General features: G+C 36.9%; 1 protein-coding gene across 7 annotated transcripts in view; it reads left to right on the forward strand.

Annotated features, from left to right (window-relative positions):
- The first annotated feature begins 5,251 nt into the window (after positions 1-5,251).
- Positions 5,252-26,992, forward strand: part of LOC136755355 (myocyte-specific enhancer factor 2C) — an 82,861-nt gene continuing 61,120 nt past the window's right edge. The window contains exons 1-2 of one of the 7 annotated variants that reach the window (XM_066711875.1): positions 5,252-5,463; positions 17,368-17,484. The gene's annotated coding sequence lies outside the window, so the exon portion shown is untranslated. Of the gene's footprint in view, positions 5,464-17,367; positions 17,489-19,046; positions 19,427-26,992 lie in introns of those variants that run through there. The other 6 variants (XM_066711874.1, XM_066711876.1, XM_066711873.1 and 3 more) reach the window with 6 other exon arrangements.

Raw genomic sequence — 26,992 nt, forward strand, 5'->3', positions numbered from 1 at the left:
AGTTGTATTCCAGTAAGGTTTGCAGCTGACCCCATCACTGTGACTGGCCGTGTGTGTGCGGCTGAGTATATTTTATAAATATACATATAACTGTGTCTGCCAGATGTACATTTGTCTCGTTTTACTCTCCAATCTTTGCCTGATTCCGGGTCTGTCTCGCCACAGCGCCGCACCTGTATGTAAAGCAGACTGTCCCTCGACTTCGCTGATCCAGGGCCTCAGTGAGACTCAGTGAGAAGATGCCATTGAACTCCCGAGCCCCTCAGGGCCGCGCTCAGCCCAGGCGCCTGCTCAGCACTGGTTAATGTGGCATGACTGGTCAAATCAACAATTGCACACTTGCCAACTTTTCCCTCTCAAGCTGCTAGGAAAACAAACACAAATTTAGTTTTCTTTGCGGACAACCAGCCAAGAACGGCATATTGGCCCGGCCCGGACTCAATCTAATAGGGTTTCTGACGCGTCAAAAGCTTCATGATTCTGGTACATCAACGGGCTGTGGGACAGTTTTGTATCGTGCATCAATGAAAGCTCAAGAACTGCTTTAGATTAAGCGTTTAGTTTTGACATGACATCTATGTCACACAGTTTTTTACAGTGACAGAATGAAGTACCACCGATTTTGAAGAATCTGACTTTAACAATTTCTTCTTCATATTTTCATGTGTAAATATGTTTTTGAATGGTTTGTAAAAGTTTACAAAGAGTGTATCAAGAAAACTATTTCAAACTTTCTTGGAGTACAAGTTGGACCTCCAGCAGATTGATTCTTACAGGTGATTAGTTTTTAACCCAGCTTTGTAATAAGCTGGATAAGTAATACAGAATTCAAGGGTTTCAATGCAAACAAATAGAAAACAGCTACAATAATAATATCTTATTATTATTTATATTAAATGGTATACATAGTAGTGCTGCTATTTTCTTCTATCTCATAATTATTATATATTTTTTTACATATACTAACAAAACTAGACTCTGCAGCTCTTTAAATTGAAGGACTTCATTATACTATGACACAAATACTGGAAAAAAACAAACAATACCAGCTTTCAACTGGATAAACAGGATGCATAAAAACAAAATAGGGTCCTTCTTATTCTTGCCATTAACACACAAGAACCTTGTTTATTATGAAAAAAAGACTGATATGCTCCAACACATGGTTATGTCTTGTTTGATTAAAACAAAAAAACAACAGCAAAAAATGAGAGCTTTATTATGACGCACATGACAATCAAGGGCCTTCTTCCTTTTACCAGTTTTCTGAAAAGTACCTCCTTCACAATTATTAGATAAAAGCTCCTACTTATTCAGACATCAGCCTTTAAACTGAAAGAGAATAGCTGAGAGCAAGAGAAACTACTTAGTTAGTTGCCATGGAGACCTAATGATACCTTCGTACTCAGTGGTTTTTGATTGAGGTACATGGCACGATGATTGTCTGTCTTTTAGTCCACCAAGTGAGTAAAAACTTTATATATGCCATCAGGCATTTGTGGGGATCTTATTTCAAATATTTGTCAAACAAACGGTCTCAGAAATGTCACATATGGGGCTAGACTAAATCAAAAGTGTGACCCACCTGCAAATCACAAATTATAAAGCTAGTTTAGCAATATTCAGCATTCTTACAGAAGCAGAAAACACACACAGGGTTTGAAATGGTATATAGACAAAATACAGAAAGTCTGGCCTTTCGTTTGTGGACCTTCAGCACATTGTCCATAAATATTTTTTTGATTTCATTTAAATTCATCCAAGTTTCATCTTTATTTTAAGAAGGAAAAATTAAATCAGTTTTTCTGTGTCGTCTATATACTCACTACAGCCACAAATGTATTATTCCTGGAATTATTCAAGGTGATAAATCCAAATCATGCAATACTGACTCATGCAGAAGAATCTTCTGTGTGTGCGTGCATGCATGTGGGTGGGGAGGGGATCATAAAATGAAAATCAATTAAAAAAATCTATCCAAATTCAATCCCTAAAAACTCCACTTTCAAACTCTATGTCGTGCAACAGGGCATGCAAACATCAGTTATATGATACTTCCTGCATTATTTACTGTATTATCCACACTACTGCTGTTTGTAACTTTTTCTACAAGTTGCCTTGCAAGTGACAGGCAAATAAATAAAATATATAATGTTCTTATAGGCTGGCACAAACTCTACATTGAATCATCTAAGGTACATGACTCATTAGTGAAAATCAATTTAAGTGTACATTATACCTCATAGTATCTTTTCTCTCTGAATGGTAATCCCTGTTTACCAGTCTTGTATCCGGTTTTCAGGAAATGAGGGAGCTATTTTGTCTTGTAATTGCTTTGCTTTAGTCAGCCATGTAGAGGTAGCAGGCAAATTTGCATCTTTATGCCAGCCACCAGAGCACTGTGTGGGAGAGCACAGTAGGAGTGGTGTTGGATGAAAACTAATCCATGGCACCAGTAATAATCCGTCCTTCAAAGAACCAGATGTATGGGCTAATGTTTCACAAAAATATTATTTTTGGAACAAGGTGTATGTCGTTTCTTTCCTTCTTTCTTTCTTTTCCACATTTTGTTTTTAGTTTATCAAACCCTTGGACCCTCCTTCAAAATAAGCAATGTTCATCGGAAGATCGTTTAAAAACTGCTAAAGTGGCAAATTATATTCTTAGCGGTTATTGTGTGTAATTTCTCCTGCTGGACTTCAGATCTGAACACACACAGTGCAACCCTGTGTAAAGGACAAGCTCAACTCGTGCCACGAAGTGTCATGAAAGAGAAATGCTGTTCTTTCTACCGAGGCAGTACTTTGAAAGGTAGAAAAACAAACTTAAAAAGCATATTTCAAACCTCCGGCCTTTGTTAAATGAAACAATTGTTAATTATATATGTTAAAACAAAAACAAAAATCCCAGTATAGAAGGCAACAGTAAACAAAATACGTGTCTATAATATATTCTTACAGCTACTGTAATTATTTTGAACAAAGCAGTTATATATACATTCAGTATAGGTATTTAACCTAGTGCTGTGACAGTTTTACCATGAGTTAGCATCATTTGAGGCAACCTACATGTTGTGTTCAGACAGCACGATTATCATAGAGATCCTCTTGGGTGAGAGTTAAACTGAGGACCTGTTATAATTCATTACAGAGCAGTATTAGTTGACGCATAGATCACCTCTTTTTGTGTATATTTATTTGGATAAATTACTAATTATTATTATTGTGGGCACACCAGGAACATACTAACCCATGATGGAAATCCAGAAGTCACACAAATGCCAAAAATGTATATTAGTGTGCTAATGAGGAACACTGGTTACTGGTATCTATTATCATATATTCCTGCTGAAAGAGCAACACTGACCCTTCTTAGGGCTTGCAGACATGCAGTCTCCAAGCGCGCCGTTTAATCTGCCCCGTTTTCAGCACACTGTGGTTATATGTTGCTATGAATGCCCAGGAATGCCTGCCAACTAGTAGTGGGCCGTTTGTTTAATAAATTCATTATTTTATAAGCCAACGGATATCAGTGTTTGTCTAGTCTTAGCTTATCTCCTGTTCACAATGGGCCACCTATTATTTTCATTATTTACAGTATGATACAGAATTGAATTAACGTTCCCATTACATCCCCCCCACACACACACACACCCTGAATATAGTGTGACAGTTTGCGTGCTGTATTGCTTGTTGGAACTTATCTGTGAGCTTCTTCGATTAAAGTTTTATTCATTTTAGTTTCTGAAAACCACTACACTGTAGCAATCTGGAGGGTATTATTTTTCTCTCACAAAACAGAAGCAAAAAGGGAAAAACATGGAAGTTTAATGCAGAAATGATCTTCCCTTGTTGCCAGTCAGGTCATATAAATACATAGGCTTCATGAATTGTCCGTACCCTTATTCCTTTAATCATTTGTAATAAAATCCCAACAGAGATGGCCATTTTGTTTTGCAATGTTTTTGTTTGTTTGTTTGTCTGCTTGTTTTTGCAAGTCTGGGCCTAGTAAGTAGCTTGAATTAAGGTCTTGACGAGTGTACAGGACAGGACATGTGCTCTAATGTGACCCACACTGTGCATACTTTAGTTCCAATGGCATTCGCTGGGGGATTCGGTTACATGAAGGTCATACTTCCTATAAACCCGTGGCTCACTGGCACACCCTCTTAAATGCATTACTGCAGCACTGTTGTTTTTTTAATTAACCAAATCAAACAAACTTACTTAATAATGGACTGATTTCAAGGGATTGTCTTTTTTTAGCTGTTGTTGTTCTTGCCAATACAACTAATTTATAAACTACTTTTACTGTTCTTTAATAACAATACTGTAAAACTGTGGTATAATCATGATTTTTTTGCCAACTGCCAAGGTTAAAAAGATGTATGCTGTCAATACAATGTCACAGCTTTCACAATTCAATTACAAAAGTAAGTGGTAATGTAAAAGCATTTTTTAACATTAAAGCTTAGATTATATAATGGTATATTTACATGCATGTATGTTTTATTAGTATTAATGGTATATTATTATTTGTATTACTATTAGAGAATTCTGCAGAACTCAGAGTGGCCAATAATTCGATATCTATTTTTGTTCTGAGAATGCCTACTGTTTCGCAGAGTTTATTATAGTTTATTATAATCCTTCCAGTCCTCTTTCCTTAAGCGTACATTCAAAAAGTCTGTACAACTGCCTTTGAAGGGAACCAAAGTTTAATGGTTATAAATTACAACTCACTGAAATCGCTTTCAAGACAGGAACATTTTGTGCCTCAGTGTTTTCCCCACTTCTTTTGAAAAGGCAAGTTTTGTTTCCACTCGGTAAATGAGCGAAAACTCTTTTCTCGTTTTGGTTTTTGGGAACGGGACATTGTTCTTGGTTAAAGGCTTGGGAAGGCTGTGTTCTAGAAAGGAACTCTTTAAGAGAGAATTGTTTTTTCCTTCTTCTTCTTCTTCTTCTTCTTCTTCTTCTTCTTCTTCTTCTTCTTCTTCTTCTTCATTTTCCTCCTAGCTTATGAAAACCATTCATTTTCCAATGCAGTAAATTTTGGATATGAGTTGAGATCTTTTTTTTTTTCCACTTTGGATGACTGCATGCTTTTAGGGGCAATAATCCTAGGTTCTTATGCCAGCGCTGACAAAGGTCTGGCTGTTAGTGATACCTTTCAGGGCTAAATATACCTCCGAGTGACAACAGCAGGTGGACAGGGTCCTGCCAGACACTTGTGCTGGTGGATCATGCATCCTACAGGTCACAACTAAGTGGGGGGAAAAACGCTTCAGTGTTCAGTGTGCAGAGAGATCTGAGCAAAACACAACCCAAATTGGGGGTTTCTGTTCAAAGCCAGCTGGTCTGGCTTTATTTCTGCAGGTTTTTTTCACCTGTGAATGTTTCAATAACCAGGCCCTCAGCAGGTGCTGTAGGGTGTAACTTCCTGGAGAAGCAAGCAACGGCACTGGTAAGTTTTTGAGTACTTTTTTTTTAAGGTATGCTTGAATTTTGAGTTTGTTGTGGAACGCTTTAGCTATCTGAATGCATGCTGTCGAGTTTCACAAATTAAACAAATCCTGGCAAAACCGAAAAGCATACAGACGTTTGGCGGACAATAGTTCGCTTACGAGTTTCTGCTTAGATGGAAATTGTATTGCCAATAAACTGCAAGAATATTTTTGTATAAAAAGTGCCCTTCATCAGAAATATTGGAGCTGTGTGAGGCGAATCATACAGCTGTTGTCAATCATTTCTACTCGAGTACGTGTGTCTGTAGAAGCTCTGGGTATATGAATATATAATGCGTCCTTACAATCTATATACATATTTAAGTTATTTTATATTCCGTCTTCAATATTTTGACTTATGGTTTAGTTTGGTAAAAAATTTAAAATCTCTTTTATATATATATATATATATAAATATAACTTCTTTTTTAGCAGTCAGTTTAAGTTATTTTTGCGGCTGAGGTAAATTATTAAGAGCACCTGCCTGCGCAATCTGCAATGATCTGCTAGTAAAAACTGCATGACTTCAAAATGTTGTTTGCTTTCAAAACAGCAGACCCCCTGAGGTATCTACCTAAGTGGCCACAGAAGACTTCAACATTAATTTATATCTCACAACTTGCAGCTCAAGTATGACATTTCTGGCTTAACAGTCAAACAGAAGAAATCTGTCATATTGAATAAACAGAAGGGAATGAATATTAAAATAAAAGCTTTTGGAATACGATATAAAAAATAAACATTCAATTTTTGCTGGTACAGAAATTAATCATTTGAAAATATGTATTGCAATCAGTTTTGCTAATTCATATAATATAATTAAAAACAAATGCACAAAAGCAATGATTTCATCGGGGCAATTCAATGGAACCCTGAAAAAACTCTTTAAATAATATGTGTATGTGTTTTGCAAAGTATGTAGGTATATATTATAATCCAAGTCAATGCTATATGAAACACTGTTGTAACTTCTCTTGTGCTTAAAGAACATGAGAGAAATTAGAACTGCTGCCACTAAAGTTCTATAGAAGTACTGAACTTTTATTTGTTTGCATTATTTATCTACAAAAAGAAAAAGAAATGTTCTTGTAATAATCAGTGTTTCAATAATAATCATTAGTAGTAGTAGCAGTAGTAGTAGTAGTAATTGTACTGGTAGTAGTAGCATTAGGAGAGTGGCTAATATTACCAAGTATTGTCTCTGCAGTAGTAGTAGTTGTAATAACTATGTTTATAAAATATATACAAATTGTGCACACCCCAGGTTGTAGTTGATACATATATATAAACTTATGCCTGACATTAATGAGTCTAACCCCTCATTTATATATATTTTGTAGTGTGCAACCCAATTTAAAACAGATGCATAACAATTACACAAAGGGGGCATGGAGTAAAGCAAACAAATCCTGAACATAAACAAGTACAGCAACAGCAAAGGTGACGTGGCTTTCAAGAAAAAAAAAAAGGAAAAAATGCTGCTATGAGCTGGAAAGTCACTGACTGTGCTGTGGTGATTGAAGGGCTACAGTCTGTTTGATTCTCGGAGATCAGAAGGCAGGGAGTTCTGTGGATAAGCTTCCTGGAAAAGAAAAGGTCAAGCTACACTGTACATTAGCTAAAGCCCACAAGTTCAGCGAAGGATCCTAGACTAGAGAAAAAAGACAAAAAATGACTTCCTAAGCTTTTCTCACTACAACTTTTCCTTGTTGGAGTATAATACTTACAGCCTCTTACAGCCTGCTATAGCTGTACACCCTCAGAAAATGAAACTTTGACCGTGTATATAGGAAATCAAATCAGCATGTTAGATTCTGTTTAGTTTTCAGAGTATGAATCTAAACACACATGTAAGCTTCTGTTTTTCAAACTTTCAAAATTCAGATTCATTTCAGTTTGTGTTTTTGCTTCATTTTAATGTTATTGGTGTCATAAAAAATAAATGTCATCCCAGTTTATTTGGAAAGTTTTGGATTAATATGAAATAATTTATGTTTGGGGTTTGTTTGCAGTGTGTGATGAACATACAAATTGCTCATTTATACATTGAATACATATTTTGATCATGAAATATATATATTGTCTTCATGTTTCATCTTTAATGTGGTAATGTTTTCAACATAATATGCTCTAAAAATCTACATGAAAATAAATCGCAAAGCAACTTTGACCATATATGAAGACCTTGCAACACTAGAAACTTAAAAAAATTCCCCAGCTTTGATATGAACCCATGTTTCAGGAAACATTTTGTTTTCTCAGACTGCAGGGTGGCACTTTTTCTCATGCACAGATTCTTTATTTTACTTTAAAACATTCCTGCGTATTTTTCAGCTATGTAGTACACCCTTATACGTTTGAGAGACTGAGTTTATTCCATTCGAAACCTACATTTCGAAAATTAAGCACATATTTGAAACTGACTTTTATTTAGTTGGTAGCTGGAGTTATATAAGAATAAGTATAATAAGGCGTTTACTGAAATATAAAGTAACTGGTGATGCTGAAAACCTTTAATCTGAAATAAAAACAAGACAGCCACATATGTTGATTTGGTCACTGCTTAAACTTCAACTGCCATAAAGCCTACAAAATGTATATTATTATCTGTTTGGTCTGTGTATAATACCGGTTCTCTTCAATAACCAATAAAAAGTGCTAAAGACAGAGAGAAGAAAATGCCAAAATGAATGACAATAGTAACATATTAGCATGAGGGAAATTGTGGTTCAATTACTTACAAACAACAAGTCTTTTCAGTGACTTTATTGGGAGAACCGAATCAGTGTAACATTTTAGCAAGGCATTTCTTGAATTTCCCTTGAATACTCCACATTCATTCTATTACTTAGGGTCATTTATTTCTATAACTTATATTGTAAGCACTTGTTTGAATGCCCTGATTACATAAAGAAATAAATACATTTCATATTTTGTATAGTATATTATTTACACTGCAGTACAGCACTTTCTGTAGTAGTATCACTCCCTGGAAATAATTTATTCTGTATAAAACAGTTCGGCATAACAGATCTTATTAAACACATGGAAGTAGTTATATTTTAACAAAAACACAAAAAACGTAGCTTGGTTTTCATTTTTGCTTGCAGTTACTATGAAGTGTTTGGTGTTTTAAATATATTATCTATTCCAATAGCCAATGTTAATATTTACACTGCAGCCTTTTTAGTCCACTTCAAATCAATACAATCGTCCCATCACTTTCTGACGCTGCACTACACTGCTCAATGAAGGGACCTTTGCCCTTTGCGTTTGTGTCCTAATACGCCCCCTACTCAAGCTGTTAAGTTCCTTCTTTGCATAAAAACAATAAACATATACAATGAGAATGTATTCCAATGTGTCCGGCCCATTGGTATTTTAACATTTTCACTCTTTCAATTACGTATTTTGATGTGCCCTCCTGCCCTGCTCATTTGTGTCATTTCAATATCATTTTTGCATTAAGTGACCAGGTTTCACATCTATAAGTGAGCACTGGTATGCATTGATCAAATCTCTCTCTCTCTCTCTCATATATATATATATATATATATATATATATAATGTTGCTGTAGTTGTTGTTCCTCAATTTATATTCCATAAAATAATGAATGCTCTGCACCTGATATCTTCAAGTAAGAGTAATAAGACATTCAAAATATTTGATGATCCACTCAGAGCAGTAACTCACAGTGATGTCCATTTAGTGTCCATTATTTATACACATATTTAAACATCTCTCCAAACGTTATTTCTCAAACTAACCAGATAAAGGATGTCTGTATAAAAACAAACATATTATTATTGTTGTTCTTTTTGATGTTGTTGTTGATGTATGATTAGCAGATACAGTGTACTTGAAGAAAGCATATAACTAGTTCACTGTGCCCTGGCAGAGTATGAATGTTTTAGAAATGGCCTTACGGGCTGGGACCCGTGCAATCCACGGTTGGGTGGTGAAACATGGTGGCTGCCAGCCTCAGTCGGAGACGTTTTTTGGCAAAGTCGTTCAGGGGGAGGAGGACATGCACAAAACTGCAGCGCACAGAGAGCTCAGTTCCTGGTTTAATTATGGATGAAGAATAACAAGCGCCTTTCTTTACCTCCCAAACCATGCAAACACTGGCGGAGCCGAATGTTGTGCCGAGTTCTTGGTCTTAACTTTGTTGAAAGGTTCCATTGTTTCAACAACCTCCACAACACAAGCAAGTCCAAGTGACTCAGAACATAATATTTCTGTGTCACTTCCACATGGAGGAGGTGGAAAAGGAAATACGATATTCTAGTATGCCGTGTCGTCGTCTTAATAAAAAAAAACTTAATATTTTCAAATGGTCCACACAGTTCTGCTATTTCAAGGACGCCTAGTGACTTTCACCTCCACTTTATGAGGGGATTATGGGAATCCATGCTGCCTTTTGTGAATGAGACTTTTAAAATGGTGTTATTATTATTAAAGCAACACAAAAATTACATAAAGCAATCAAATAATTTCTATATCCTTTAATCTGACATTTTTTCCCTGTATAGTGATTATTGGTTACAAAAATGTTGTGTCATTGCCAACATATAATTTTTTCATTGCCACTTGGAATATTACTGCTGCTTTGGGGATTTCAGGAAACACTGGTTGGCACCTTAATTTTGGAGACAAAAAACTGTAATGTTGGCATCTTTATTTTACTGGCTCCATAAAAACTACTAAAACAATGAAGTCATTGTACATATATCACCAACTTACAAGTGAATTATTTTCTGACCTTTAAAGAAAAAAAAAATCATTAGAAAGCAGCCCCAAAATGTAATCTGTTCTACAGGAAGAAAAAGACCATTAAATAATAATGAGACACAGAAAAGTTTTCTATGGAAATTACAATGCAGCATGCTCAGATGTGAAATAAAAGTGCATTCAAGCTCATTCCATTTCAGCTCAAGAGAGTCTGTTTCTTACAGAATGTCCAATATATGTGACACTCGAGAATAGGACCGTGTTTTTTATCGTGAATTTTAAACACACCATTCTGGACTGAAATATTGTTTAAAAACACATTCTAGCACTCTGGACTGAAAAGCCAATGTGTTCACATACTCTCATTTATACTCATGGTACTATAGTGCCTATAGGAAGTATTCCCCCTTTTGGGCATTTTCACATCCTGAAATGTTGATGCATTTAAATCCTATTCCACACTTTCAATGTGGTGAAAAAAAAATGGGGGGGTGAAAAAAATCTATTCCAATTAAAAACCTGAAAAGTCTTCATTAGATAAGAATTCACCCCCTTTTCTATAAAACACCTAAATAAGCTCAATTGCCTTGAGAATTCACATAAGTTGTATGGAGTCCATCTGTGTGCAGTTAAAGCTTTGTGGGATTTCAGATTAAATACACCTGTCTTTGTAAGGTCCCATAGTTGACTAATGCATTCAAAGCAAAGATACTACCATGAAGACCAAGGAGCTTTCAAAACAACTTTGTTGTGGAAAGGCACAGACCAGGGGAGGCATATAAAAATATTTCAAAGGCATTGAATATCCCTTGGAGCACAGTCAAGTCAATCTTTAATATGTGGAAGGTATACAGCACCACTGTATACCAGAATCTGCTTAGAGCAGGTTGTCCAAACTGAGCAGCTGAGTATGAAGGGCACTGGTCAGAGAAGCCACCAAGAGGACAATGACAAGTCTGATAGATCTACAGCAAGATCTACAGTGTTCCATGGCTGAGATGGGAGAAACTGTCCCAGTGACAACAATAGCTCAGGTACTCAAATTTGACCTGTATGGAACAATGGCAAGAAGGAAGCCACCCATATAAAATCTCACTTGGAATTTGTAAATTGTCTTGTTATGTGGAAGACAAGAAAAGATGTGGCAAAAGATTCTGTGGTCCAATAAAACAACAATTGAACTATTTGGACTAAATGAAAAACATTATGTCTGGCGCAGACCCAACACAGCACATCTCCCAGGTAACACCATCCCTACTGAAGCATTGTGGTGACAGCATTATGCTATGGGGATGCTTTGCATAGGCAGGGACTGGGAAGCTTGTCAGGGTAGCGGGGAGCTAAATACAAGCAAATCCTTGATTAAAACCTGCTTTGGTCTGCAAAATACCTACGACTGGGAAGGAGTTTTGCTTTTCAGCAGGACAATGACCCCAAGAACACAGCCAAAGCAACACTGGAGTGGCTTAAAAACAAGAAAGTGAATGTCCTGGAGCGGCCCAGTCAAAGCCCACACACGAATCTGATTGTGAATCTGTGGCAAGATTTGAAGATGAAATTGCTGCCAAAGGTGGTTTTACCAGTTATTGACTCATGGGGGTGAATACTTATCTAACCAAGACATTTCTGTTGTTGTTGTTTTTTTCAATAAATGTTGTTTCACAATAAAAATGATCTTGCCTCTTCAAAGTGTTGAGTAGGTTGTGTAAATCAAAGGAAACAAATCCCATTTAATTGCATAGTTATTTCAGTTTGTAACATGGCAAACTGAAACAATCCAAGGGGGGTGAATACTTCCTATAGGCACTGTAAATCAACAGATATTTACTGTCAACCATCCAGCACAAAAGAGCTATAATTATAAAGCTATGTTCTTCTCCAAACTCTTAATCACTTAAAGACATTAAAGTTCTAATGATTTCCTTTCAGAAAACTCTGGTATATTATGTAATTTGAAATCAGAAAAAAAAAATCAACAGGACAGACCATTAAATTAATGGTTAGCACAATAATGTATATACCATTAAGAATTAAATAATTTACAACATTTTATGACATCCTACAGAAAATGTTCATGTAGCTTATGGAAGATATTGATCTGCCTTGCAGTTGCGGATTAAAACAGGGACTGAGCAACTGCAAAAACAACAAAAAACATACAATTAACCATACAATTAATCCTGTTGAGATGTGATCCATGAAAACTTGTTAACATTTCTAGTATAATTTATCGCAGCAGTATACTAAGCATATATTTTGAAATAGCATTACCTAAGCAGTTATAGTTAAATGTGATTTATTTAAACTGTATTTTATTTTCACTATGCACTGTCTGACACATGTGTATGTAGCCTACCCTAGATATCAAAGATAAACACAAGTTGTTTTTATATATTGAATATGCTTAATGGACATGGATCTGTTTGTCTATGAATATGATACAGTACAATACTAACCATGAGTACAACCTGGCACTACAACCTCTTTATCTCAGAAAGCAACAAGTTCCAAAAGCTTCTAGTAGGGCCACTTCAAAGTAGTGAAACCCCAATAATGCCCCTCATCTGATAATCTCATCTGATAAAATTACTGTGTTACACCATTTTCACCTGATTTTTGGAATTAGCTGATAGGAGCAAGTGTGAAAACAATTCTGTGTTAAGGCATTCACCATTTTGATTTAAAAGAATCGGTCTGCTAGCTGTGACTTCTAAAGAGTCCATGTTGTGCTAGTTCTCTGTATGGCTCTACAGCACCCCATGTGGCAGAAGTGTGAAGTGCAAAACTCCTTTCTCCTGGGAATGCATTTGAAATCATTTCTTATAGATTAAGGCTTTTTATTACTTTGGGTTTACACATCAGACATATTTCATTATTTCCATTATGCTAATTCTTACTGTCTGAGGATTTTAGAAGGTAAAGAAAAATGAAAAAGCATGCTATACAGCTGTTGGTGTGGCTGGAGCCATGTAGGGATAGCCAGAGAAAACAATTACAGTTCTGGGGACTTTTCCATGGCATCATTTTAGACAATGAAACAGTAGCTGTAGGGACAACAAAGGAAAGCATGTGAGGCTTCTTTAGCTTCATCTATAATGGATAAAATGTCTAATGTTCAGGGCTGTTCACCCCACACACCATGCAAATGACTGAACGTGTCTCTCCTAAAGGGAATGTCTCACACACTTATTAAGAGAAGATTTCTCAGCATCTGTCTGAAAAAAACACCCCTCATATTTATGAACACAGAACCTGAGAAGTTGTGTTTTCCTCTCTGTTTTTAACATTCCACAGTGTTTTGAAGTAACAATGACTAATACTTAGTAAGGCGAAGTACTCAATCTTTTGAACACCTATATGTAGTTTAAATTAGCGTGCTTAATATATTTTACAGCACAGCCTATTATAAAAGTCCCTGGCAGTGTGAGTTGGAGTGTGAGCATTGTGCAGCTCTCCACACCTCATTGTTAAGGCTTGTTTCCCACGTATTATTAAAGGAATATTGCATTGTCTCTTTGTTATGTGACAAAGGAAAAACAGTAGACATTATTTGTCATTATATATGTATATATATCATTTACATATTGACAGATTTTAGAAACATGTACATATGGTGACACAATTCAGCCTGGACAGTTTCTGTATTATCTGTGCTACAATTATGTATGTCATAAGATGAGAGAAAGCACATTTTGTCATCCTCTTACAAAATCGTTTTCTTGTTATATTTCTTTTAATCAATTATTAATAAAAAATTAAGCAAACTCATTTCACTCCTTATTTGAATAGTACAGGAGCTGGTGGGCCTACAAGTACTCCAAGCATAGATCTGCAAAATAATCCATCCCCTGCTCCTGTAAGTTCTCACATTAATTGTTTAAGACTCAAAACATGCTCATTTTGCCTCGTATTTTGTTATTCTCAGTTTAACTGGGAAAAATGGCAAATAACTTCCTTCCAAGAAGAATGCAGCCCTGCTTTTTAAAAGGAATGTTTTGCTTCACCCAAGGTCTGTACAGTGTTTGCTTTCCCCAAACCCTAAATTCATGTAATTTGGGATCATCTTTTACAGTTCACATATGTAATGGGCTGTGCTTAGAGAATAGTGTAATGATTTTGAACAACACTGTACAAATACAAGGATTTTCCTGTTTATCTAACTTAGTAATTGGACAATTGGGTAGATAATGCTGTTACCAATTGGGAAGCCATGTCATTTGTAATCTGAGTGATAAGGCAGAGAACTTACAGTTTACCAGGAATGAAATGAAGTGAAAAGCACACAACAGTTACTAGAGTCACTAAAAGATGTATAAAAAAATATATGCAATTCGGTCTTGTGAGAAGTGGTGAGAGGTGTTGAAAGATATGAAAACCGCCATCTATTTCACACGTTTCTTTCCCTTTTTGTTTAATTTGATTCTTGTCTATCAATTTAACACTACGGTTATTTTATAGTCTACCCCCTGCACACCACAAAAAAGAGAAAGAAATCGGAGATGAATGGTAAGAATGATTAGGCACCCCAGTTCATACTTTTAAAACCTATTTTAGTGCTACATAATAAATAGAAATGTGCTAACCACTTTATGGCTCATTGTAAAATTATTATTTTCTTATCAAGTTAAAAGGCAGAACAAATTATAAGTCATATGTATAATATTAGGACATGTGGGCATAATCATTTTCTGAGGGGGGGGAATCCTATTGGATATTTCCTACCTCATTGCTCCCCTATCTTCCACTAGTCCCACAACGACACTCTAGAGTATTTGTCTGCAAGTGTGGAAGAGGATAATTATATATCTCTGAACAGCTAGCATGTGGAGCAACCAGGTCCAGTGTGCAAGCGAGGGAAAGAATGGGGATTTGTCAGAGGACAGGCAGGAAATCAGCAGACGCGCACCTTTTTATTCAGGTGACACAAAAGAAAACTCACAATCCTGCAAGGTGCCAGCTATCATGCAACACGTTAACACGCTGCTGCAGTCGGCTGTGTGCAGCGGAGTGACACTCTGCCTGTGTCTGCCAGGCTGACACGCTTGATAAAAAAACTCCTCCATTTCTGTGGAGTCAAATCAAGTCAAAAGGAAATTTATAACTGAAGCTAACACCTGCCGTACACACACACCTCAGGGAACAAAAAAATTGAGCAACACCTCAAACGGCGGAAAGAACGTTTTTTTACCTATATTAAGCATGTCTTAAAATATTTACCTGTATAGGAAATCTCATGAGCAGGCTGAATACTTGACAACATTATTGTCTCTGACAACCTAATTGTATTTTCATGTGAAGACTTCTCAGAATGGCTTACAAAGAGCTCTGGCTTTGGCAGAAAGAGTTCGTTTATCCAGTCTGGGAAGGAGGTCTAGCTTCTTTCCCCGGAGCGAGTCATTTTAATTCAAACAACAGCTAGAAAATGTATCAAGATTTCATATTTATACTCTGTAGCACTGTATTTATTTTAACAATAAATATACTATTATTTTAGGAGCTGGACAATATTTAAAGAGTCTTAAGCATAACCATATTTAAAGGTTCAATTAAATAATTAAGAACTCTTTTGGAACAAATGAAAATTGGAAATGGAGAACCAGGACTGGCCTTGATTTGAGTTGAGCTTATGACAGTTGGAAGTATGGTTTAAAAGTTTGTCAACTAATTGAGTGACGGGGTGTTTCAAAACACTGAAAACACATAATAATAATAAAACATTTTAAAATCCATATAAGTGTATTATTCTTGGTTTAAAACTGTCACGAATTTTCAATAGACTCCCCCAAAAAGATGCAAAAGAAAATTATATTTGTATTTTTGATCTCAAAGTTCCAGAATGATTGTGAATATTCTAATCAAATGTACTGAAATAAAAATTAATATCTGTTATGACAGGCCTACACATATAATCAGATTTAAAATTGGATGGCAGTTCTAGCTTCCTTTTCTTTTACCGGAAAGTGAAATGGTAACCTAAAGAAAGTTTGCTTTAGGATCTTACCCTCCAAAGCTGGCAGATTCAGAGGAAAATATTAACTCATAAAGACTCCCTTGAGTGTGCCTGGGAGCCTGCATTTGTGGTGGTTTTTTGGGGGTGGGGGCAGAGACAGGGGAAGGGGGAAGAGAAATGGACAGTTCCAACTTATAATAGAAATTCTTTTTAATACACAAACTAATCCAATCCAGCTATCTGCTAATGCAAAATAAAGTCTGTTATGAATTGTTTGAGGATGATTTTCAGATAACTGGGGGAAAAGAGACAAACCAAAAAATATATATCACCATACTAGGGAGACTGCCATTTTATTTGTATGTACAAAGTCGTGTATCTTAATTTTGGTTGTTTCTTATTTGTGTGTTTGTTTTAAATGGTGTAAGGAGTTGTGAGGTGTGGCTCAAAAAGGAGAACATAATCCTAAAGCTTGCAACTGATTTCTCCTTTCATAGGAACATGAACATAAAACAAGCAGGTTGCTATATAGTTAACAAAAGGCCCTGCATTTGGATAAATAATGTATATGCTTTTAAAAAAAAGATTCAGCACAGTAACTGGTACAACAGATGGGGTTTGCTGGCTTGAAATTTGTTTCAGGGGGAACGATATTGTGAAGACTACAATTCTACAGTTTCCTTGGTTAGCAGAGAGATACAGGATTCATTTCAAATAAGGTTTTCAGTAGCAACATTTGACTTAATTTGCATAAGAGGTCTGTAAACTGCAAAGCAACAATTACAGAGACAACCAATACAAGAGACCTCCAAAAATGTCCAAAGCATCTGCACTGAAGTCAGCTTCTTTGTGAATCTACACCTTTTGGAGCTCTGTCCCAGCTCTCCATGGTTTTCTATCTGGAGATACCACCCCCACTGTTCTTTGCCGACTTCACAACAGGGCTGGCATTCACCTCTCTCCTCCTTCCGCAACTGGGAGCCTTAAAATTGGGCTTTTTTTGGTCCCTTTCCTGAATCCCAGAGGGTCGGAGTCTAACATTGCATCTCGCAAGACCCATTCTTCCCCTTGTCTTGTGTTAACAATAATGGAAAGGGATGGTTTTGCAACAGAGTCTTCAGATTTTGACTGTCATGTATTGTCTTGTTCTTTCCCTCATCCTTACATTTTGTTTCTTTGCAGGTGCCAACTTCGAACTGAAGCCTACACAGTTATATTTAATGAAGCGCTGAAACATTGGACACTTGAAGGAAAGATCTGAATTTGAGGCCTTGACAGTGGGTGACGTGGATGTGGAGGGTAGGTAAGAGCTGTCTATGTGCCATACTACAGTTCTGTGATCAATCTTGAACACCACAAAGAGAGAGAACATCAATCCTGATCAAAAATGATACAATTTGCCAAACACTGAAACCTTCTGCTGGGCCCTTCAACCACAATATACATCATTAAAGCATTGTACTTGGTACTTTCTTTGGTTTCCAATGCCAACTTGGACAAAAAAAATCATTGTTTCCTTTATCCTTGAATAGAAACATAAAGACATGTACTACAGTAAGCATCCAATTATTAAACAACAGTGAGGTAAGGTGTGAAGACCGCAACATGACTTATGACTGGAAGAAAAAGTGGGTTAACTGTAAAACTGACTCTGCTGAACTTTCAACAGAGACACCTTAAGAGATGCTACATTGGTCATGACAGTAATTTACAGAAGAAAGGCGATAAATGATTAAAGTGCCAAGTACCAAAAAGGTGGTACCCCGTGTAAATGGATACCCTGGCATTCAGTTACAGTGTGCATTTTCTTTCCGCCTCCAGAAGGTTAAATGTATTGACTGATTTCATTTTGAATCTTTCAAATGCAAGTGGCTCACAACCGTTCAATTCCCAAATCGATAAAACATTTTAAACTTCAGTCCTGAGTGTCCTAAAACCATACAACCTCACTCGATTATTCCGCACTTGTGTTTATGTGGGTCCAATGCGAGAATGTGTTAATAATAATAATAATAATAATAATAATAATAATAATAATAATAATAATAATAACCCTATTATTGATGGAACTGTATATATTCACTGTAGGTAACAATATCCCTTGTTCATCATACACATCTAAATTAAAGAAAATATCACCAAAAAGAACTGCTTGTCAATCAAACAAACACACTGCACGTCTACCTGAGCGCCGGCCACACAAACGCTAAATCGTTATCAGGAAAGTATTTTGTAGCCAAATGACTCCGTTAGTGGATAAGGCTGTTTGCGATTTCCTTCTTTTACCCGTCGGTGTCAGCGCTTATCTTGGCTGATAGGCGAGCCCCGTGTCGGTGCCACCCGGGGGGGTAGAGAAGGTGCCCAGATTCTGCCCAGACTGCCGCCCTGGCAAAGGCAGCTCTGATTCATTCAAGTGACGCAGCCCTGCTGACACCCGGACTTGTGCCCGCCTGTGCCCACCCGATCGAAGCTGTGAAAGCATGAGCCTCCTATTGAGTGTAACTAAAAGGCACGATCCTCACAGAGGCCCACAGGACATACACGTCAACTTCAGCGCATGTACACATCGATTTGGATGCATATGAAACTATAGAAAGTGTGTCCTTTCGGGAAGCATAGCCTTGCTGTACACATGCCAAAGCCTTATCTCCTGCCCCCCCAGTCTCTCTCTCTCTCTCTCTCTCCCACTCGATGTGTCCGTCCGCTTTATTATCAGGCTGGCTGGAGATAATAAGGCATTAGTGCTTCTTTCATTATCATTTTTGGGAGCGGAGGCCCCGCCCCCTTTTCTCAAGCGCGGAGCCGGCGCTGTGCTCGCCGCGCTGTGGAGGCAGGGGGGAGTGGAGCCACTCGCTCGGTCGGGATTGTGGGAGAGAAGAGCACAGCAGACCTCCTCGACATCCTCATCACCACCACCACTGCCATCCTCCTCTCAGTCCTCCCGTCCCTTTTTTTTTTCTTTTTTTTTTTTCCCGAGACATCGCAGGAGCCTCGCACGCAGGCTCCCCCCTTCTCCTTTCCTTAAGAGCGCCTGTCATTTCCTCGACGCTGCACGCCAAGGCGAGAGTTGTGCGACCGTTTCAGAGCCACTTTCCACGTTGTTCACTTCAGTTGCGTCTCCTCGGCGGTGCTGGATTAAGACTTTGGCGTTTGTATCTATCAGCTGCAGGAGGCAAGGCGAGCGAAATCGGCTTTTTGGTGGCAGACAGACACCTCCCGGATTGGTTACATGCATTACAAAGTAAGTAGCAGAACAACAATTGCTATGTTGTGCAGCGCAGCTGTTACACTTCTCTCGGTGCACTGGGTGAGCTATTAATAAGAAACCCAGCTTTCCACTTTGGCGTGTGGACATCACAGGCGAAGTTGCTGGCGACTGCTAAACATGCGTTTCTCCAAAAAAGAAACTTGTCAATAGCTTTTGCAGACATTGCTCTGAATACACCCCCCACCACTCAACACACACACACACACACACACACACACACACACACACACACATACATCTACAATTAGATCGTTATTTAATTGCAAAGCGCTACAAATATAGCCCATTTGTCGGTCTAAATCGGGACCAGTGTTTGTATTTCTTTCACAGCTGCTTTGACCTTGCAGTATTCGGATTAATTAAAACCCACACCACAAAGGGACCAACACAGATCTGTAATGGCTCAATTGATCAATGTTCAGTTATTTTATATATATATATATATATATATATATATATATATATATATATATATATATATATATATATATTAATTATGTTATTAAAGTGTATGGCAGCAAAAACAAAAGTAGTGCTGAAGTTGTAAGTGAATGCCTGTTGTACAGTATGTCTTTTTCTGGTTTGTGTCTTTCTCGAGTTTGTCGCTTTTTATGAAGTGTGCGCAACTTGTTTAATGTTGTAGGGTTTGTGCATATACTATATTCTTAATACACTAAAATATAGTAAAAGTAATAATAATAATCATAAATGTGTATATCTATCTATCGCTATATAAATACATATACACACGCACATCTGTGTAATAGAAAATATTGTGTATGTCTGGCTTTTTATACATACATACATACATTAAATAAACACACACACACACACACGCACACACACACAGATATAGATATATATCATTATTCATTTAATATTAATCAGGCCCATTCAGTCTATGCCACCAAGTACCCACAAGTAGGAAGCTTTTCTGTGTTTTATTCTTTCTGCTCTTATTTTCCAAAATACTTAGGAGATGTTGCTGTGAGGCAAAAGTAGTGAGGCTCTGTTTCCAGTGTAGCCTTTTTAAGAACAGGTAATCTTATTAAAATGCTTTGATGCATAAATACCAGGACCCAGGAGAGCTAAGGAGCAATGGGCAGGAAGCCAATGTTTTACTGTAGGTCTGTGGAGAATTACCTTGGCAAAATCAGCTTTTCAGCATCATGAACCTGATGGAGGATTTAATGATGGTAATTTAAAGAACTAAAGTTACTCTGTTTTCTTACTCGCTCTAAACGGGAATCTAGGTGGCCAGCACTTCTAGCTATGCCAGGCAGAAAACTGACTAGTTATGTTGTTGCTGGCACTCTGCACTGGGTATTGTGGTTGCAGAGTAAAGATGTTTATATGGAGCATAATAACTGTAATCCCTAGAGGTCTGGCAAGGCCATAGCCATATAAGCACCTGTGAACCAATGCTACCCTCTGACTTTTTACCAATTTGCCAAACTGATTATATGAACGGTATGTATCATGTCTAGCTGACTGTTTTCCTGTGTCCACTTTTGTGTTTCCAAAGGTTTTAACACAAAAAGCAGCCCTTCACTAAAGCTGAGCTGATACGGCGATTCGTTTTTTGTTGTCTAAAAGCAAGAGATAGTTGCAGAGGGTTGATTTTTAATCTCTGCACCAGTTTCCCTAAAACTGTTAAAGCATGTTACAATTGTAAGTTTTGTGCGCCACTGATTTTTGTGATCCAAAGACTTCAGAGACTGTAAAGAATTGAGAGGAAAGGTTTATTCTTACAGAACCCATTTGTAAGTCTTTCGTATGGTCTTGGAATCTTTTAGATATCCAGTGCCTAATGCTTTTTAAATGATTTGAATATGACTAAGACAAACGACTCTAAGAAGGAAAGGGTGCTGGGTCTGGAAGCTATACAATATTAGTCTAGTACATTCTTCAAGACTTTGGAAGAATTACTAATTTCTGTTTCATATCAAAATCTTCCAGACACACTTCACTGTAACCATTCCTGTTCCTAGTTTAATTGTTAATTTCACTGATACATTCCCTTCGTCACCCATTATTAAAAACCATAGAAGAAACCAAAACAGTTTGGCAGTTAATGCTCACTTAAAACTAACAGCATACAGTTCCCGAGGCTTACATTTCATATTTTGATATATGTGTTAAACTGGTTTGACAGTGATATATGAAGTGTTTCATTTTGAAAGGTTCCTTTGTGTCTAAATCATTTTTGTGCAACAGTGAATGACTAGAAATGTATCACAATATTGCACTGTCCCTCTTTTTATTTTGTGCTTATGATTTAGTCATTTCTGTTACATGGTTTAACCTTTTTATTTCATACAGGTGTATAGCAGAGTTTTGTTGTTGGTTTGTTGGGGGATTTCCTTACAGAAAAAAATACACAAAAACTTAATTTTGTTTAGCGAAAGGGTTGCCTGTTGCTCCTGCAGGATTTATGTTAATCTCCCTAGATCTGAGCTACTGTACTGCGTGTGGACTGACGATTGCACAGGAGTTTTGAGCAAAGCACTTTAATCTCAGAGTCACACACCGGCAGCCCAGCGCTCCTTTTTTGTTCCCTGGGACCTGTCGCCTTTAGGAAATCACTCCAGATTTTGTAGCCGATTCACAAAACCAACAGTGACAACAGAGTCTTATGTGCCTTACAAAAGAGGGATTAAGTGGTTCACGTGTCCGTTCTGATTGGCTGGAGACTTGAGCCGATTGTTGGGGCATGGCATGGCACACTTTGGGTGCGATTGATTTTTATAAAGGGAGACAGTATCACTGCCGCTCTGACCATACCTAGTGTAACTCCACACCAGTTTCCTGTCCTGTAGGATTGCATTGCCATCTTTTACATTTTGAAATTGTATGAACAAGAATGAGTCAAATAAAGAGGGGAAAATCTAACCTTGTGTTGGTTTAAAAAGAGATTTATTTAAAATTAATGCATAGTATTATACTAGATTTCATACTGGAAATGTAACAAAAAAGCCCCCTTATTAACTAACCTTATAATGTTATTTTTAATCTGGATCTGTACAAAAGGTGTCAGATACATTTTTCTCTCTGCTTTTATAAATTAATATTTCCATAACATGTTTATCCTTACATGAAAATTGTGTTGGGCCTACTAAAATCATATTAAAGTATCTATTAACACTTGGTATTGTAAATTAAACAAAACTTAAAAATAAGGAATAGATTTGAAACAGATTTGACAGTTTTGTCCTATAGAGCTGCTATGAAAATGTATGTGCAGCTGGCAGAACAATATCTACATCTGAAATGTATATTGTATTTGATTTATATCAGAACATACATATAATGGACCCAGCCTGAAATGTCACCTTATATTAACTGCTTTCATTTACAGACTGACTTTCTGTGTAGATTAAAATGTAGTTCTTGTAAAAGTTATTTGGACAAATAATGACTTAGTCTGTTCAAATATGTAATATAAGTGTTCTGCTAAAAGTGGTGAATTTTTGGTACAAAACATTTGCAATATAATAATCATAATTGTTGTTTCGGGGAAAAATAGATTTTATCATCATAGTGTTATGTATTTTATTAATGTTATCACTCTATTATTTTTCTTGCTGTGCGTACATTGCTAACCTCTCAGCTAGTGAAGTCTAGTTGACTTTTTTTTGTCTGTACCTTTTTAATTGTACAGACGCATTTTACAAGTCACATGAAAGCGCAGTGTGTCTCACAGTTTCAGCAGATGCAAACAATTATAATTTATAAGTCGGTGGCTCGGCAGACCCCTCATTTATTTTAAACCGCTTTGTAAGGCAGGTGTTGCCCCTACTGCTGTTAATGTGAAGACAATTTTGTGGAGGACCTTTTATTGTCCCGTTAACAGCAACCATAAACTATCCATAACAGAGCCGTGCATAAAGGACTATCAGCGGTTTTGTTTATTATTTGTCTTACAATAACAAACAATATTATAAGTGCTGACAACTGATAAGCACATAGTTGCTTTTGGGTGCATCATTTTTAGGGCAAGGTTACAGTTATTTTGTTTATTAAAGCCCAAACTGACGATGATGATTATTAATACTACTACTAGTAATAATAATAATACATTTTAAAAGCCCCTTGTTCTTTTTCTAACACATGGTATTTCAATTCAAACTCCTCTCCTGTATTTGATCATTAGCACTTGTATTCTGTAACTTCTGTTCCACCGATAACTGGAGGATTTTTACAGTTTATTCACCAGGGCATTTCACAACACAGCGGCATATTTCTGCTTTGATGTTTAATTGTAATTGTAGGAGAACATTTTCATTTCTTTGCATCCGATGTTAGTTGCATATTATATAGATGTGTGTGTTTGTGTGTGTGTGTGTGTGTGTGTGTGTGTGTGTGTGTGTGTGTGTATAAGATGTCTTGCTCTCTAGTCTCAGAAGGGAGAAGGCTATATATGCTTGCAGTTTGACAAGTCTCATTGAAAGAACCAGTGTCATGCATCTTGGAAACTCAGTCAGGCAGAGCAGTTTTCAATGCAAATTTGACAGGGCAAGCAGAGAGTTTGACTCCGTCCCTGTGCTGTTTGAATGTGTTGATTTTACTCAGAATGTGAGAACTGATGTGTTACAAATGGTTGGAAAAGGTGAACAAGTCTCTTGTCAGATTTGATCTTCGGGCCAGGCTGAGTGGTTGGGTGGTCTAAAGAGGCAGACCTTTTGGCCAGTCACTGTTAGTTTATATCATCAGCTGCGGCCGGGCCAGTAGACAAAAAAAAAAAAAAAAGGAACATCTGGATGAGAATTTTTTAACTTGATTTCCTGATTGGATTATCTGGAATGAGGATGCAGGAGAGAGAAAGAGAAGATAGGAGGTGATAAGAAAGATACAAACTAAAATACGCATGCAGGGCTGAGCTGTGGTACATCTGTGTGAAAGCCTGTCAAAAATATAAATATAAATATAAATAAATATATTATATTATTATTAAATATATTATCAGTGCTTGTTCTTTATTTGGTAGAATTTCTTTATGCTTTAATGTATTTTCAAACACATATTATATCAGTCTTTATTTTCCATTTTTGCCAATGATGGTTTTTAAACTATTCTTTGTAAAAAACAAAAAACAAATCCCCAAATCTTTGTCACATTGATGTTGATAAAATAGAAGAATGATGCAAACTAATTCAAAGATACATATTAATTAATTAATCAATTACAAGTTAGAGTTAAAAAACAAAACCCTGTCTTATCTCATTAAGGTTTTTTGCATAGCTTGTATTTAATATTTAACTTTGTAAACTCATAGGTGACACACATGCAATGTGATTATATATACAGTGGCTGACCTATACCTTTCTGGTGTGGTAAGGAACAGATTTACTGATGCTGTTAACAAATGGGTGTCTCTGGCATTGCTGGACATTGCCCAAAACTGAAATATTTTCCAGCTAATGTAATTTATCTTTGTCACTGAAGCAAAATAGCCAGTTCACTCTGTAACATCCTTTCACCAAGACGGCTGTAAACAGAGAAGCTTTTATTCCAGTGCTGCATGTAAAATTCTGAAATTCTCTTTAAACATGTAAATGAAATAGGATATTTTTAGAAGATCCTGTTCTGACAATGGATCGGTCGAGGCAGAATTTAAAATGCTATGTTTGGTTTGCTCCGAAGGAAGGGCAACTTTGTCTAGTGTTCTTCATAATTTGCACTTGGTCTTGAAAGTTAAAAAATGTACTCTAATTACTGCTTTGGGTTGTTTTGAACTCTTAGTTATGGTACATTTTTTTAAGATGCAGGAAAAGGAGAAAAACAAATGCATTGTTTATTTTCTTAAAGAAGTCTCTGTCTTCGCTTTTTATTTTATTTTTGCACGGGGGAGGTCAGGCACAAGCAGCCAAACAATCGTCGTCAGGCACAACAGGAAGTTCTCTCCGCGTTCCAGTTGAATGGATTCAAAATAAAGTTCATTAAAATCTGGTGGAGATCTAGGTCCCTCCTATAACACATCAACAGTGTCCTGCCAAGGTACATGAGTGCATTTTTTTCCACTGTCATCTGTCCCGTTCTCAGCAGATGTACGCAATCTGTTCTGCTGTCACTAACAGAGTTTAGTTTGTGAAAAGAATGTGTCAGAACATGCCGTGGTGGTCACTTGTTTAAGAGTGACTGAGAGCATGTTTGGTAGACTAGTTTTATCTCTGTACTGCAAGGATTCAGGACTGTTAACCCTTGAGGAGTTCATACGTAAGACAATACAAAATCTCTCTCAGCAGGAGGGTGAGGATTGTGACTAGCTGTGTGATCAGATATTCATTTGTTTTGATTTGAGCTCTGGTGCTTTAGATCAGAAGTGGTACAAACCTATGAATAAAAAAATCCCACAAAGGGCATGGGAGATGATGAAAGAATATTGTCCTTATAACACTGTAACTTGTAACCAATGAAACCTTTGAGTTCTGCATGGCAAAGAAAAATAGGTTTGAAATGTCAGAGTAACATTTGAAATCTGCAAATAAATATGCAGTACAGAATCTGATGTTTTAATCTTGAGAATAACTTGAATTTGAAGCAGTTAAGCCGTGACATAACATATAACACAATTTATACATCTGGAATAATGTGCACAGTTGAAGTGAACATGCATCTTCAGTTTTCCTCCAAGACATAACTTGCATCGAAGCACATTTTCTATTAGTTGATCCTGACCTGAGGTAAACCTGGGAAACAACACACCACTTGACATTCAATGTTCATATTTAAATGCCATGCACAGAGCGTTGTCATTTTCACAGAGAGGAAATTACGTTCATCATTCCCCCCCCCCACACACAATAACTAATTTGAGTTTCAGCCTTTCTTTTTGTCAAATACAACATTTTACTGAAAAAATAAAAAGAGGTGAGGCGGTCAACAATCATTGTAATTTGCTGTTTAGCACTCGGAGAACAAAAGAACATTGAAGTCTGGGTTTATCAGTGCCCTGCGTTGTGATATATTTGTTAATTTTGTTTCGGCTCATTTTGCCTCTGCTCTGAGGTCCTTAAACGCTCAATCCCTTGACTATTAAGAAATTACTGGCGAATGAAAAGGACAGCAATTGAAAGGAAATGGCTTATTAAAGAAATGCAAAAGATTTTGCTGCGCAGCACGTTGTTTACTTTGATGTACGATTCGTGCTACAGTAGATCTTTCCAAACTGCCGTCAGTGATGTCATTCATTTTACTCATAAGAAACGAAAGAAGAAAGAAATCTGCAGCCCCGTGCAGTATGTATAATTGATGATAGCCTGACTATATTTGAAACTTCAAACTCACGTTGCACTTCAAGGTTTATTTGGCAGAGTGCAGCCATCAGTCTTTAAGTGTGTTGATGGATGCTTTTATTGGGCATCATGGACAAACTTGGTAGAAAGACAAATAACCTTCAAGTTTCTGTCTAATATTCAGTAATGCAGGACAGGCTTCAATTTCGTGTTAAAGATGAGGGGCCTTAAACGCATAAGCTGTAGCAACACGCCATCATTAAGGAACATATTGGCTCCCTTCCCACACTTCCTAAATAGTGCT

The sequence above is a fragment of the Amia ocellicauda genome, chromosome 8, assembly GCF_036373705.1.
Source record: "Amia ocellicauda isolate fAmiCal2 chromosome 8, fAmiCal2.hap1, whole genome shotgun sequence".
Taxonomy (NCBI): Eukaryota; Metazoa; Chordata; class Actinopteri; order Amiiformes; family Amiidae; genus Amia; species Amia ocellicauda.